This window comes from Aythya ferina (assembly GCF_964211825.1).
Source record: "Aythya ferina genome assembly, contig: HAP1_SCAFFOLD_230, whole genome shotgun sequence".
Taxonomy (NCBI): Eukaryota; Metazoa; Chordata; class Aves; order Anseriformes; family Anatidae; genus Aythya; species Aythya ferina.
The window spans coordinates 45,940-59,743 of NW_028181306.1; the positions used below are offsets into that span (position 1 = coordinate 45,940).

At 42.8% G+C, this 13,804-nt stretch overlaps 1 pseudogene across 1 annotated transcript; it reads right to left on the reverse strand.

Annotated features, from left to right (window-relative positions):
* Window positions 1–601: 601 nt before the first annotated feature.
* Window positions 602–12,477, reverse strand: LOC311428977 (zinc finger CCCH domain-containing protein 11A-like; annotated as a pseudogene). The gene is made up of 17 exons: window positions 12,124–12,477; window positions 10,679–11,126; window positions 10,117–10,294; window positions 9,797–9,916; window positions 8,894–9,017; window positions 8,261–8,463; window positions 7,455–7,574; window positions 6,837–6,917; window positions 6,432–6,542; window positions 5,637–5,699; window positions 5,273–5,374; window positions 5,004–5,069; window positions 3,993–4,484; window positions 3,691–3,767; window positions 2,790–2,982; window positions 1,980–2,149; window positions 602–1,565 (listed from the first exon to the last, which is right to left on the reverse strand). The product of its transcript is annotated as a zinc finger CCCH domain-containing protein 11A-like (transcript).
* Between the last annotated feature and the right edge of the window lie 1,327 nt (window positions 12,478–13,804).

The window sequence follows — 13,804 nt, forward strand, 5'->3', positions numbered from 1 at the left end:
ACAACAGAAGGGAGTGGGGGTAGCGGAGCCGCATGGCAGAGCTGCTGCTTTTCACCATCTGATCCCCCCTGATAACTGAAAGGAAGGCTGGGTGGGCTGACCCCCACCCCCATTCCTGGCAGCAAGTTTGGTCCACAACACACTGGAATAACGATTCTGCTCCCTCCCACCCCTACAGCTTCATCATCTGACACGGGTACAGTCAAAACAATGGCATACACGAGTAAACGTCAAGAATTGACATAGTAACTCCAGGATTTGGCTATCAACTGTCCGAGAAATCAGAACACCGAAGCTTCACAATGTGCCCAACATCGAGTTGTGCCAAGGGCGGAGGAAGGAAGAAGATTTACATTTCAGCCTTCAGAGCATCGCTCCATCAGAAGATCGATTTGTAGCCACCATGGCGTGCCAATGGAGAACTTTCTGTGGCAAAAGAAGTGCTTTGTCCTCTCGATATCGAAGGTAACCACCTATAGTTACAGAACGGATGCACAAGACCTTAACTCTGACCAGCAGGGAAATTTAGGACAACTGAGCGCAGATCCTGCCAATTTCTACCACTTCAGACTGTGCTTTAAGTCTCATTGCAAAGCCTCAGTTAGAAAAAGGATCACCTCGGGGTATCCAACAAGAAGAACAGTTTTAATTTTTTTTTTTTTTTTTTAATTATACCCTAGGACTACGCAGTTCAACTGTCAATCATCTCGGAGAGTTCAAGGAGGAGGTCATCCTCGTCCTTCCCTGGGTCTAAGTCGATTTCGGCTTCCAGTCTGCCTCCTGAGATTTCCCAAAGTAGCTTCTCAAAATCTTCATCCGCAGATAAGGGCGCGTTCCCTGTGGAACTCAGCCAGCGTGTCCGTGCCTCTTCTGGCTGGGAAGAAGCTGAGGTCGAGGTCTCGAGATCCATCTCCATCTGCTCCTCAAATCTTTCCGGGCTTCCAAGACGCACTTCAGGTCTTGGGAGAGCAAGAAAGAACAATCAGGATATGCCATTTCTTAACGGGAAATCCCTTTCCTGCAAACCGGCTCTTAAAACTGTAGGCAAGCCCTCCTACGCTTCAATCTTACACAGGGATTGTTATCAATCAACCCAGGGCTACATTTAGAGCCCGATGTGTTACCAGGTACATTTTTCAGTCTGGGGGTTTATCTGTGAAGCCAGGGCACCTGGAGTTGAGGTGGCATTCTTGAGGACCAAAAGGCAGAGGACACTACTCATCATCTATCACCTCACGAGGAAGTAGAACTTCACCTCATCCTCGTTCAGGTATTCAGACAACCCAAGAAGTCACCGGAAAGCTGTGCTGACTTGCAGCATTTCAAGAAAGCCTAATTAAGCAATCCTGCTAGCTGCTAGAAAGTGGTTTCAGGTGACTTATTCCTTTGATGGATTTTGGCTTCAATTATCTCAGAACCCTCATTTTTTCCCACATGTGACAGAACTTATGTTTCCCTGGGGATATACACTGATTAAGAAAAAGAACAAGTTGGGGTTGTCACCTGTTTTGGGGATTTTCTTCAAGTCTGATGGCTGGGACGTGCTCCGGCACGTCTGAAACACCCTAGAAAGCAGCAAAACAGTATTTATGACACATGGGTAAAAGATTCCTTAATAGCTTTTTCCTCCACACTGCTTCTCCTCTGGCATTGCGGAGCCGTGGCCAAAATACAAAACCAAGGTGCTCCTGAAGAAAGTTCACATTCACCTGGAGGTTACTCATGATCTGGTGTCTTTTAAGAACATGGCATTAATGGACAAAATCCCCCACACCAGAGAAATCACAGCATCAGAGTACCGGTTAAAGAGTGCCATTCATCTCATAAATACAGAAGGGTTCTACAAGCATCCTGGAGACAGCTACTGGATTTCAAAGGAAACAGAAGGCCTGCAGAACGTTTGAGTTTTCCACCTTTTCAAATAGAGGAGGGTAGAAATTTAACAAGGGATCCATCGCTGCATTAGCCCCTGGCCTTACCATGGCTGCTTTTCTGGCTGGAGGTCCCATCATGTCAGCATCAAAGGCAGTCTGTAGTTCCACAGCTGCTATGGCAGAGGGATAACTCCCAGGTGCCTTACGTTTCAGTGCCTTCTTCTTGGGGAAAGTGACTTTCCCACGTGAAGGCTTCGCAGATGTCATAAAGTTGGCTAGAGTAAAAGGAAGAGAGAACTGATACAGTCTTGCTCTGCCTCAGGAAAAATCCAGGTTCTCTTAATCATTTCCACAGTCCTTCTACACACTTAAATGCATTTGGCCAGCACAATTACACCACCATTGCCTGGATTCTCAGGAATCTTTTCCACATAGGAAACTCTGTCTACCAACAATCCATACAAAGGAACAAAGAAACCGAAGAGCTACAGTAAATAATAATCCAGGACAAGGGAAACCTCAGACACATAGCAATCCTAAGTGCAAGCTAGGTTCACAAATATAGACAGCTTTTATATTTAAAGTCCTGCTCCCGCTAGGAAAGGAAAAAGCAGCAGTTATAGTAGGACAAGAGTGTATGCAACTCTTGTACCAGCTTCCTCTCCCTTGCAGTGATGTCCCACAGTTAAGTTGTTCTACAAAGTCCACATTTGTAGTGTCATTTTCTAGTCTCCCGTTCCTTACCTAACATCTGGCTGGCAGGAAAAGAAACAAACTAAGAAAAAGAAAGTACACCCTTCGCTTCGTAGCACTGCGTGGCAAAATGCACCCAGCCAGAGTTACAGCATGAGAATTGTCATCTTCTGTCTGTATTTCAGAAGACAACCTAAGTAACTCTTAACCTTCAACACTTACTTTTAGCTTCCTGGCCCTGAAATTGAGCTGCCACTTTCCCTGCTGGTTCAGTATTAAAGAAGCCAGCAGTAGATTTGACAGCAGCTTCCTCCTGCCGAAGCTTCTCTTGTTGTTCTCTCTGTTGCCACTTCTCCCACCGTCTCTCTTCAAAGCTCTTCTCTGGACATTTACGAGTTCCACTCTGCTGAGTGGGCTAGAAGGAAAGAAAAGTAGTGCATGAATAGGACAAAAAAAATAAATAAAATCCGTGGAGATTTCGTTAAGAAAATCTGATCAGCAATCCCTCCAAAATGGTCTTGATGTGGAACAGCATATTAATCTCGTTCAGGTTACTGTTGTTTTTTTTTGTTTGTTTTTGTTTTTTTTTTTTTCCATAAAATTCTGCCTGTAACAAGAGCCATGCTTTACTATGGACGCAGTCTCACATATCTGCAATATCCACTATGGCAAGCTTCTTTAAACAGCTAGGGTGTTCTGCTGTACATCTATTTATCACATTCTTTTTAAGCAGCAGAAAGTCATACAAGTTCCCCTATACAGTATCCACTGACAGACTGATTTCCTTGAACGCAGAACTCTGGCCTTCTGTATTAAATCCTTCATGTCTGACAGATCAAGTCAGTAAGAACAAAAAGAATTCCCTCCACGTTAACTGTGTAGATTTCAGCTGGTGCTAACAGGGTTTCTTTGTTGCTGTGGTATAAACAGACTGATTCCAAGTTTGAGGATTACAGAGTTGTCTGGAAATGCTGCTGGCGATAGGATTTAGACTGCACTGCAGCTCCTACCAGCTGCTGAAGGGTAAGAACACACTCAAGAGGGTGGCACACGGTGAGTAACAAAACTTGTCAGAATTATCAGAAATTGTACGAATGTATGTGTGTCTTCACAGAGGACTCACCTGTACATCAGGTCCAGAGGAAAGTTTAGGAAAAGGCCGGTTCAATTCCACTGCCTTCTTTTCTTCTTTTTCAGGTGCTTTAAAAAAAGACAAAAAAAAGTGTTGTCAACGGCAGAAATAAAGAAAGCTGGGTACTTGTTTCCTTTGTGCACTTATTTCCTTGTGTCCCATGAGAGAGAGAGAGAGAAAGGCTACAATGTGCAAGCCATTCAGCATTTATCCATGAAGCAGATCCTGAGCAAACTGAACTTGCTCAATATGGGAAGCACCTCACTGGGGCAGGCATTAAAGCATCTTATTACCTGTTAGTTTTGTGCTCCATAAAGATTTCTGCTCTGCTGGGGCAGGTCCGGGTTGTGCTGAGGGAGCTGGCACATCTCCTTCACTCTGCTGCATCCGCAGAGCTTTCTCATGCTTTATTTCTTCCAAGGTTTTAACACGCACTTCTCCTTCCGGCTTGACTTTTCCTGCCGGCTCCTTCGCCTGCCCTTTGCTGGGCCCGGACAGAGCGAGCTGCTTCTTGGACTCACCCTGAATTTTGCTCTTGCTATGGCATTCTCCTGCTTTTTTCTTCTCTTCTACCAAGCGATTATTCTTTTTTTCGGACAAGGCTTCAGAGAAAGTTTGGATGCGACCTGCACGAGCAGCTCTTGCCCCTGCGCTGGAATCTTCAGTTTTACCATGCCCTTCAGCCTCGGCTTTGGCTTGAGTTTCGCGTCTCTGAAGAGCTTTCTCACGACGGATTTCCTCCAGTGTTTTCACATGGATCTCTCCCATCGGCTTGGCAGCCTTCCCTGTCATCATCAAGAAATGAGGAGAAGCACCAACATTTAAAGAGAGTCCAGCAATATTTTAAGTCTCCAAAATTTGTCAGAGCACTAAGGAAAACTCATCTTGAGCGTTCCCAATAATGCATCTTAGAACAATATCCTTAGAACAACATTCTCCTCCTCCTCTGAGCCACTTGTATTTTGAAGACCAGCCCTATCCAGAGAGAACTGCTACACAGAAATGCTGCTTTACTTTATTACTTTTTCAGACTGCATTTCAAATTCCTGCTCCTGGCAGTGGTTCTATTCTAATTGTACGTAACGGTTCACAGAAGCAGCTAAAAACCTCGACAAGGCACAAGTAGAAAATAAACACACACCTAGAGCCAGAGTTCTGATAGTGGCTGTCAGAAGAGCTTCAGCACTCAAGCAAGAGGCGTCAGTTCTTTGTTTTCGTTTAAATTAGTTTGTAGGGATGTATGAAAGCAGTCCAAGTTCGTGGAAAGGAAGGAGGAGAAAGCATATTTAATATCTAGCTGTTACCTCTCTCAGTACTGGTCTGCTTAGGAGGTAATCCCAGCCTGTCCTTCAGAGACTTGGGAACTCGAACTGCAAAACAGAAAAAGAACGAATTAGGGAGGCTGCATAATGTCAACTTCAGGTTCACATTTCAAAACAAGACAGGAGAGGTGACTTTGAATCCCAGTGATTACGACCTCAGCCAACATGCAAAAAGAAACATCACTGGAAAAGGACAAACAGAAAGACTAAATACGAAACCCAGGAATCCAATCCAGATGCCCGTTTAGTACCTGTCTCTCTCTTGGGTGCTTTGTCAGCATTTCCCGGAGCCTCTACCTTCTTCCCCAGCCTTTCAGCAAGGCTGCGCTTCACTGGAAGGCTGCTTACATCATCTTCAGAGAAAACAAGGAATATTGTAAGAACTTTTCTTTGCAGGAAGGTTTGAGAACAGTCAACAATAAGCTTCTCTTTTTCAAGCATATTTTCATAGAATTGCCTTTCAGCTGCTAAATGATTTTTTTTTTTTTTTGCCATTTCTGCAGTCAACACAGATCTCCACTGCAATGTATTTTCCTTTCATACATCACAAATACTCTTTAATGCAGTCATATATAGAAGGCAGCACCTACGTAACAGCTCGTAAAAAGTTCTCACCCGCGGAGGCTTTCCGTTTTCCTTGTCTATCAGCAAGATCTACTCGAACCACAGGTTCCTCCCCTAAAACAAAAGGGAATTTTTTTTTCTATTTCACAGAAACCAGTAGCCAACAGAAATATTATCCTGTTAGCCCATGTCCAAAAAACCCCAGTCAGACACTGTTTTGACAGCTAAACCACATAAACTCATATTTTAACTATAATTAACATGGAAAAAAAATATTAATAGTCTCAGTGCTTGCTTCAAATTCCAGCTGAGATAGTGGAGAGTGAATCTGAGTCTGCTTGACACCTATACTTTGTGCAGAACAAAGCTGCATAAGCAAGCAGAATATTCTTAGGTGCAAATGCTGAGAAATATTCCTTTCTAAGGTGAATGTCTACGAGTAAAAGTACTTCCACACTTTTTTCCCTTTAAAAGGCATTTGCACAGCTCTAAACAATTTATACACAAACTCCTGTCATACTGTGTCCACACCTGCCACTGTACGCCTCTTTAATGCTTCAGAAATTGCTTCTTATATAGCACTGGCTTCTACAGCTCGCTCTTCTCGTTACTCTTCTGGTTTTCAGTTACCCCCCTATTGGCATACTGACACTTTTTTTTTTCTCTCCTGCCACTGCACTTAACCTGAGCACCAAATCTTTCCAGTACAACCAGGGACTTTAAGCATAAAAGCACGTTTTGAACAGAAGGCAGCACCAGAAGGCTAACATGGGTGAATTGTTTTAATTATTGCTTAACCCTCCAGTTTAGGAGTAATGAAATCAAAACAAAAGCATTCATTATTACCTTTCTTGGAAGACACTGTCACAGTTCTCACCACTGTCCGGACGTTTTCCTCTTCTGGAGCAGGAAAAATCAAAGAATCAACGGGACGAAGAGAAGATCTTGAAGAACCTTCTGTTCAGAGCAACCAAAACGTAAGGAAGTTTGCCCAACATAAAAAACTATCACAAAGAACAAAAAACTTTAAATGATTTGTTACTGTCAAAAATACAGCAAGCAGAGCATGTAAAGAAGAGAGGTGACTGATTTGCCTCTGGTTGCCCTTTGAACTCCCATTTAGAATACCAGCTGGCTGAGAATCAGGTTGCTTTATGCCCCCAGCTAAAAATGGAAGTCTGTCCCTCAAGCAGCTCCCAGTCACCATCACCTGCCGTGAACAGGATAAGAAAGTAGGGAATATTAACTCACCACCGTGTCTCTTATTTTTTTCCTTCATCTTCTGCCATTTGATTTCCTCAAGTGTTTTTATTCCAAAATTCAGATTGCCCTCTGAAAACAGGAAACAGTTCATGAGACAGGCTTAGAGGCACTCACTGAGGACCACAGGTCCTCAGGCTTCTTAGCGCTCAGGAACTTTCTGAAGTATTTCGAATAAAGCCTGTCAACACTCCTCACAAGTGAAAGAGCCATAGAACCAATGGCATTTTGCCCCTCCTTTCATCCTTCAGGGTTCAAAATGTAGTTTTAATTTTAATCCATTTACACGATATTAGATCCACATTTTAATCCATTTACACGATATTAGATCCCTCTATCGTTAGATATGGCTTATCAACAGTGGTTGCAAGGCTGCACGTGCAGCCATTTAAACTCCATGCTGTGGCCCTGTTTTGTTCTCCAAAAGTAAAGAAAAGGAGTTCACCTTTCTGACCCAATGGGCACATGATGGTATTAATGGCAGAAATGAGATCATGGAAATAACCGACTCCATTCAGCACCCCTACATTTTGTTGTGTTTTTACACCACGCTGCTTTTGACTTAACTGTCAAGTTCTTCTGATTTATCCTACTAAGGTGCTGGCATACCTTGTTTAGTAGTAGTAGAACTGCCTTTCCGAGTGGAAATCACCCGTAATCCATTTTTGCCTTCCGCAGCTGGATGCTGGACGGGAGTTTTAGTTTCTTCTCCTTCCTCAGAAAGTTGGTCTGAAGGGGAAAAATCGATTCAGTTATGCATAGACCAGGTTGGTCATGATTACGTAGCTCATGCAGTGACACTTCAGCCCATGGTTCATATAAAAAACTTTGTTGCTGTTTTGGTTTTTTTGTTTGTTTGTTTGTTTGTTTGCTTGTTTGCTTTTAAACAGCTACACTGACCTGATGAACTCCTAAGTAGAATACACTAGGACAAAACATCTAGGACTCTAGATTCTCTCTGCAGCTTTAACTACTACACAACACATTGCTCTTCAGACAGAAAAAAGAAATTTCCTTCCTAGTTTCACATAGAACTTTACACAAAAGACCAGCTAAAGCCAGGAGTGGTTCTAAGCTTTCCTCCAACATTTCAGCTTCTGTCCACTGACTGCCAGACAAAGCCACCAGTGACCTGGCCAGACTGCCTGCCCTATCGCTAGTCAGACCTCAGGTCATCTGTGATTTATACATTCATTTACAGCACAGATTCCTTCCAAGAACCAAAGATTTAACACATTCATTTACAGCACAAATTCCTTCAAGAACCAAAGATTTAACACATTCATTTACAGCACAAATTCCTTCAAGAACCAAAGATTTAACACATTCATTTACAGCACAAATTCCTTCAAGAAACAAAGATTTGCACAATCATTTACAGCACAAATTCCTTCCAAGAACCAAAACATGCTCACCATCATCATCTTCATCATCATCTGCAGCATTGATTACAACTGGAGGGTGTGTAGGGCTTGGGACATTTTCAGAGTTTTCCACTTTCGTCACCCCCTTAGCTGTGGAGAGGGATTTGACTGGACAGAAAGTTTGTTTTGCTGCAGTGACATCTGAGCCACTTTCAGATCATCGTCCGCGCACTCAGGCGGACTTGGCAGCGTAGCTAGAGGAAGAGGAGGATCATCGGTAATATGGCAGTTTAAAACTTTGACCACAATGCAAAGAGATGGTAGCAAAGGCAGATAACCCGCATAGACAACGAATTCAGCATCTCCTTTTGCCCATCCCATCACTGCTTACACCGTGAACAATGATTTCCCTTCCAACAACAACACATCTCCCTACCACCCAGCAAAAGAGGAAACAACAGGAAGCAAACTGCAAGGCAAACATCACACAAAGCAAAGAGAAGCTGAGCACGAAAGCAGAAAACAAACACCAGCAGTACACTCGGTGCAGTACACCTATGACTGCAGACCTTTTCCTGCACTCACAAATGAACAGTTACCTGACGCCCCCTACAGGATTGGCACCCACTAAGTACTACTCAAAATTAATTCTTCAGCGCTTAAAGAAAAAGGACCTAAACTCACTCTTGCTTGGTGGTAGGAATTGTCCATCGATGTAACGTCCCTTTGCATGATGAAAAGCACAGTTGGCTTTCTGACAGCCTCCCGGCTGGTTCTCCCAGTAGCAAGGAATCTCACTGCGCTTTTTCTGAAGACAGAAAGAAAGAAAAGCTCGTGATAACATGCACCTGAGGCTTGCAAAGAGATGCACAGCTCCAGATCGTGACAGCTGTCACAACACAGTGCTGAAACATCATTCCAAAGGTCAGTTTCTCAGTTAAGTGTAGTATTTCTGGGCATATTCACAAAGTTTGCATAAGCTGTAACCATTATGCACATTTAGTTTGGTCATCACTCAGTTTGAGAAGACAGGCACTCTCAGACATCAGTTGAGGGTGGCTTAAACTAATACACCTAGGATTATACTAGGATTATTCAGAGGGAAAAAGAACATCTGAAATTGCCTAGGTTAACCCTGTCTAGAACTACTTCTTGGAGACTTAGTTCTGCTGCACCTTTAACTTTCCCCACTTCCTACCCCAGGCAGCTACAACAGCGTTATCTGAAGGACTGTGGGTCAGAAGACACCTGATAGTTCATTATCAAGCCTGCTCCCATGAGGATAGAACAGCCTGTTTATTACCCCCCTGCTCCAGCAGGTTTTAGCAGTCTATTTAACAGCTATTCTGCATCTCTTGAGAAAACTGTCAGCATCTAATAAAAAAAAATAAACAAATATCTTGCTAAGACATACCTAAGGCATTGATTTTATTTCCCTCTGCTTCCTCCCACCCCCTCTCTTGGTAACAGAAACCAGTATGATTTTGAAGCAAACAAATCTATCCTGCAAAAGCACAATCAGTACACCTACGGCACTGAAAAATGCTTTTGTGGATTTATTTTGAGAACACATTGTTAGGCACTCACGTCAATTTCCATGTGTCTGAATCGGCAGACATTCCTGAAACAACGACCCTCCTGCCACAGCTTGCAGACCGTCTCATTGCCCAGAGCAGCTTCGCAGTGGCGGTAGGCACATTTGTCTCCCTGGAACCAAAAGGAAACCAACAAGGAAAATAGAGTACAGCCTCAAAAATGGCCATGCTGCTGCCTGATGGTGCTACAACTGAATTCACAATCTATCTGGTTCTCAAGTTAACCAAAGACCAGTGTGCTTCCTCCTCCTAATCTACTCCTTCCTGAAAAAAAGGGGGAAAAAAAGCAAAGCAAAGGAAAGCCAGCCATACCTTGGTACAGGTAGAATAGAAATAGAAGTAGCAATCGTCTCCTTGTTTAGACATGCCGACGAGTTCTGCTAACAAGCTCGGGTTCTCTCCACAGGGACTTCCTCTGCTCTTGGAGAGAGCTGTCTTCACCCTTGCTTGGGCTGAAAGTCTTCTACTGGCTTGTGATCAGTGAAATCTTCTTTTTAAAAGTAACCCGAAAGAAAGTAACAAGTGAAAAATAATGAGGAACGGACATTTTTCCAGCTTTCTTCAGTTAATCAAATCAAGTTATCAGTCTCTCAAAGAGAGCAAAGCCTTGAAATCAGCTGTTACATGAACTAACTAAATATTAAAGTTCTGTAAAGCTGCCAGGAGCTTTGTCAGCAAGCGTTCTCTTCCACATCCTCAATAATATGACCTGGAGCACATCTGGAAGCCTGAAAACGGAGTCACTCCTTAAAAAACCACCTGATGATACATGCAAGTCAATAATCAACTATGGCTACAAATAACTTCTCTAGAACACAGTTAGGACGCATTAAACAGCACGTTCCAGGCCCTGTGGGTCTTCGATTTCACCTACCTGGACAACCTCAGCAAAGTTATCGATCTTCAAAGGCTTCCAGTTAACTGCTCCTGTAGGCCGAACCAAGACTGAATCCGTGAATTAATAATAAAGGGGTAGGAAGAATTTTCCTCCTCACTTTGCCAAGGGAACCTCTCATCCACAATTCAAACATAGGATGCGCTTTTAAACAGCTTATAACTAAGAGAGGAAGCAAGTCCATTTGAATGCTCTCTCAGACTGGATGCAGCCAGGGTTAGTTAGCTCTTCAAAAAAATTAAAAACAAAACCCAAAACAAAACAAAAACAAAAAAAAACCAGCGCATTTAGAGATGAACTCGTGATTCAAAGTGGCTGCAAAAATGAGGCTCCATCTTCCACAGCCGGACAATTTAACTTTTTTTTTTTTTTTTTTTTAATTTAAAATTCAGCATGTTCCAATCTCTGGTCTTCAAGATTTCTTCACCTATTAAGAAAACACAAAAACCTTTCCCCGTCTTTATTACCTGTACAGCAAAAAACATACCAGTGCATCTAAATCCACAGATGTGCATACGCATACACACATCTGTGTTTATACACACACGAGGAGGGAGTGAGAGAAAGTTAGCGAGAGCGACAGTGAAAATCAGAATTTTTGCCTTTTCGACACAGAGAGCGCGTAAAAATTCTCTCATTTTGAGGGAACTAGAAAAAAATGGAGGCTCTACAAAAGATTTTGATGAGTATGCCTTCGAGGCCGATGCTTTGTAACATGAGGGATCTGGGGGCCAGCACACAAATATGCATACGGATGTACATGCATACAGGATAAACATATCTATACACACAAGCGTGCACAGTATATGTTGTATGATCTCCATATCGAGAACAACTCGTAGCCCTGATCAGACACGTAGAGTTGCAATCAATTAACAGCAGCAAGACAGCAGATCAAGGGTACAGCAAGCTTTGAGAGGCAGGGGAATGCTCACTTTGCCAGTGGCACGGCTGCATGATACCAAGGATTTTGAATTACTTTGATTTTTTGGAAGCAATTTGGTTTTTCTTTCTGCGCCGTAGCAAATACCACAGGTTTGCCATCACGTGCTGTTCCCTAATCCATATATCCATCATCATCCATTGCTGCAGGATCATGAAAGGTTAGAGAAGACGACTTAGGTCCAATTTAACAGCCAATGAGTTTTCGATGAGCAGAGCTGCAACAGATTTTATTTCGCCACAAGCATTTTTTTTTCTTTTTTTCTGATATGAAGTCAGAAATTTTGATTATTTTTTTTTTAAAGACACTAAATGTCACAAAACCTGCAACCAGACCAGATAAAGTTCAATTCAGAGTGATTCTGAATCCTTTCATTAAAACGCTGCACATTTCTGTGCAAATTATTTCTGACTCTTCTGGACAAAAGTGGATGAAATAGTTCTTACAAATTAATAATAAAAGGTTGGAAGCTTTTACTCACACAAACACTAGTGAATTTTCCAGGAAATATTTTTTTGGCAGGGAATTTTCCCAAATCTAAAATAAAGAGAGGAAAAGTTGGGTTCTCATATTAGTTACTGCTTTTGACTGCTGGACAAAGGGAATAAAAACAGTAGTTAAGTGCAAGGTTTCCTTCTCTTCTTTAGTATGGATAGGAATCGTCACTTCGGACCTTTAGCACCTTCAGAAACACACCCAGTGCCATGCAGGTTCCTCTGCAGCTACTTCTAACAATTACTGGTGCTCCTTAGCATGGAAGTTTGACTCAAAACACTCTCCAGATTTAGCTCTTTTGACTGCCCAAGGAGCTCATCATTTTGCTTGTTGCCTTCCATTTTCCAGAACAGACCGGGAACGCTGTTCAGAATCTGAATGGATCTGGTCTAAGGAATGGGAAGAAAGCAAAACCAACGATACCTTGCAGTATTCCAAATTCCAAAAAAGCAGTCTCATTTTAAAAAGGACCTCAAAAGCTTTTTTTTTTTTTTAAACTGACATCTGCTAACAGAGCAATCCAAGCACTAAACCAACTGAAGTTGCACCTGAAAGCCTGAATAAAAATGAGTAACTCTGGTGCACTCAGCAGGTCTGTAATAGAAGTTGGTAAGGGTTTTAGATTTCTTTTTTTTTGCTCCAGGGTGCTGGTAAAATTTTTGCATTAAGAGATTTTGAACCTTTTGTACCAAAGAATTAGAGATGCGCTACAGTGCCAGTAGCTGGGGGTCTGGAAATACACACCAGCAAGTGTCATAAGCTTTGCCTTTGCTGAAGGAAGATGAATAGTACAAAGAAAATCTGTCTAGTTTGTTTTACAGGCTTGTCTTTCTCAGTACGGAACAAACTGACCTCCCTGGTCGAACTTTGCAGTGCCTATTCTGCCTTTGTCCTGCAGAGAAGAGCAAGAAAGGAACAAATCTATTTTTGCACCCCAAAAACGCATTAGAGGAGGATTATCACACCCACCTAAGGGTACTTCCTTGTTTGTTTATAAAGCACAAAGCATTTCTCTTGGACAGTCTCTGTTGCTGGCCTCTTTTGTGCCTTCCATTTATAATAAAGATATTAAGATGCTTACCCCTTGCTTGTTTTTTTTTTGTTTGTTTGTTTGTTTGTTTGTTTGTTTTAAAGAACAGTGGAAGTGGAGAGTCGGATGACAAGCAAGAACAAACACTAGAAACTCCTTGTTCTGCCCCTGCTTTTTAATCACCCAGCATCACCCCGGCTGCAAAACAGCCTCTGCTGATTTACCTGCTTGTTAAAGCACCCCACAGGCTGCAAGTGCGGTGTGCTAGGTGTCAAGTTATATTTAACGGTGCACACGTAACCATTCATCTTCCCACAGTCGAAGCACAGAACAGCCTCTTGCTAACAGAACTCATCCCTGCTGCTGCAAGAAACCTCAAGGCCTGCAGGAAAACCTCAAGCTAAGAGTTCCAAAGAAAAAGCAGAAAACGCATCATTTGTACTCTTTCTATTTGAGGGAATTCTAGCTGCTAAATGCTGCCTACATCTGAGGGCACGTTCTGAGGCTGGGGGGACGGACACTCAACACCCACTGACAGCAGGAGTGCAAAGATGCCAGCCAAGAAGGCAAAGGTTAGAGCTGAACGCTGCCTCAGCTTCCTCCAGCAGCCAGCTTTCACCACGCTCTCTGAGACTCG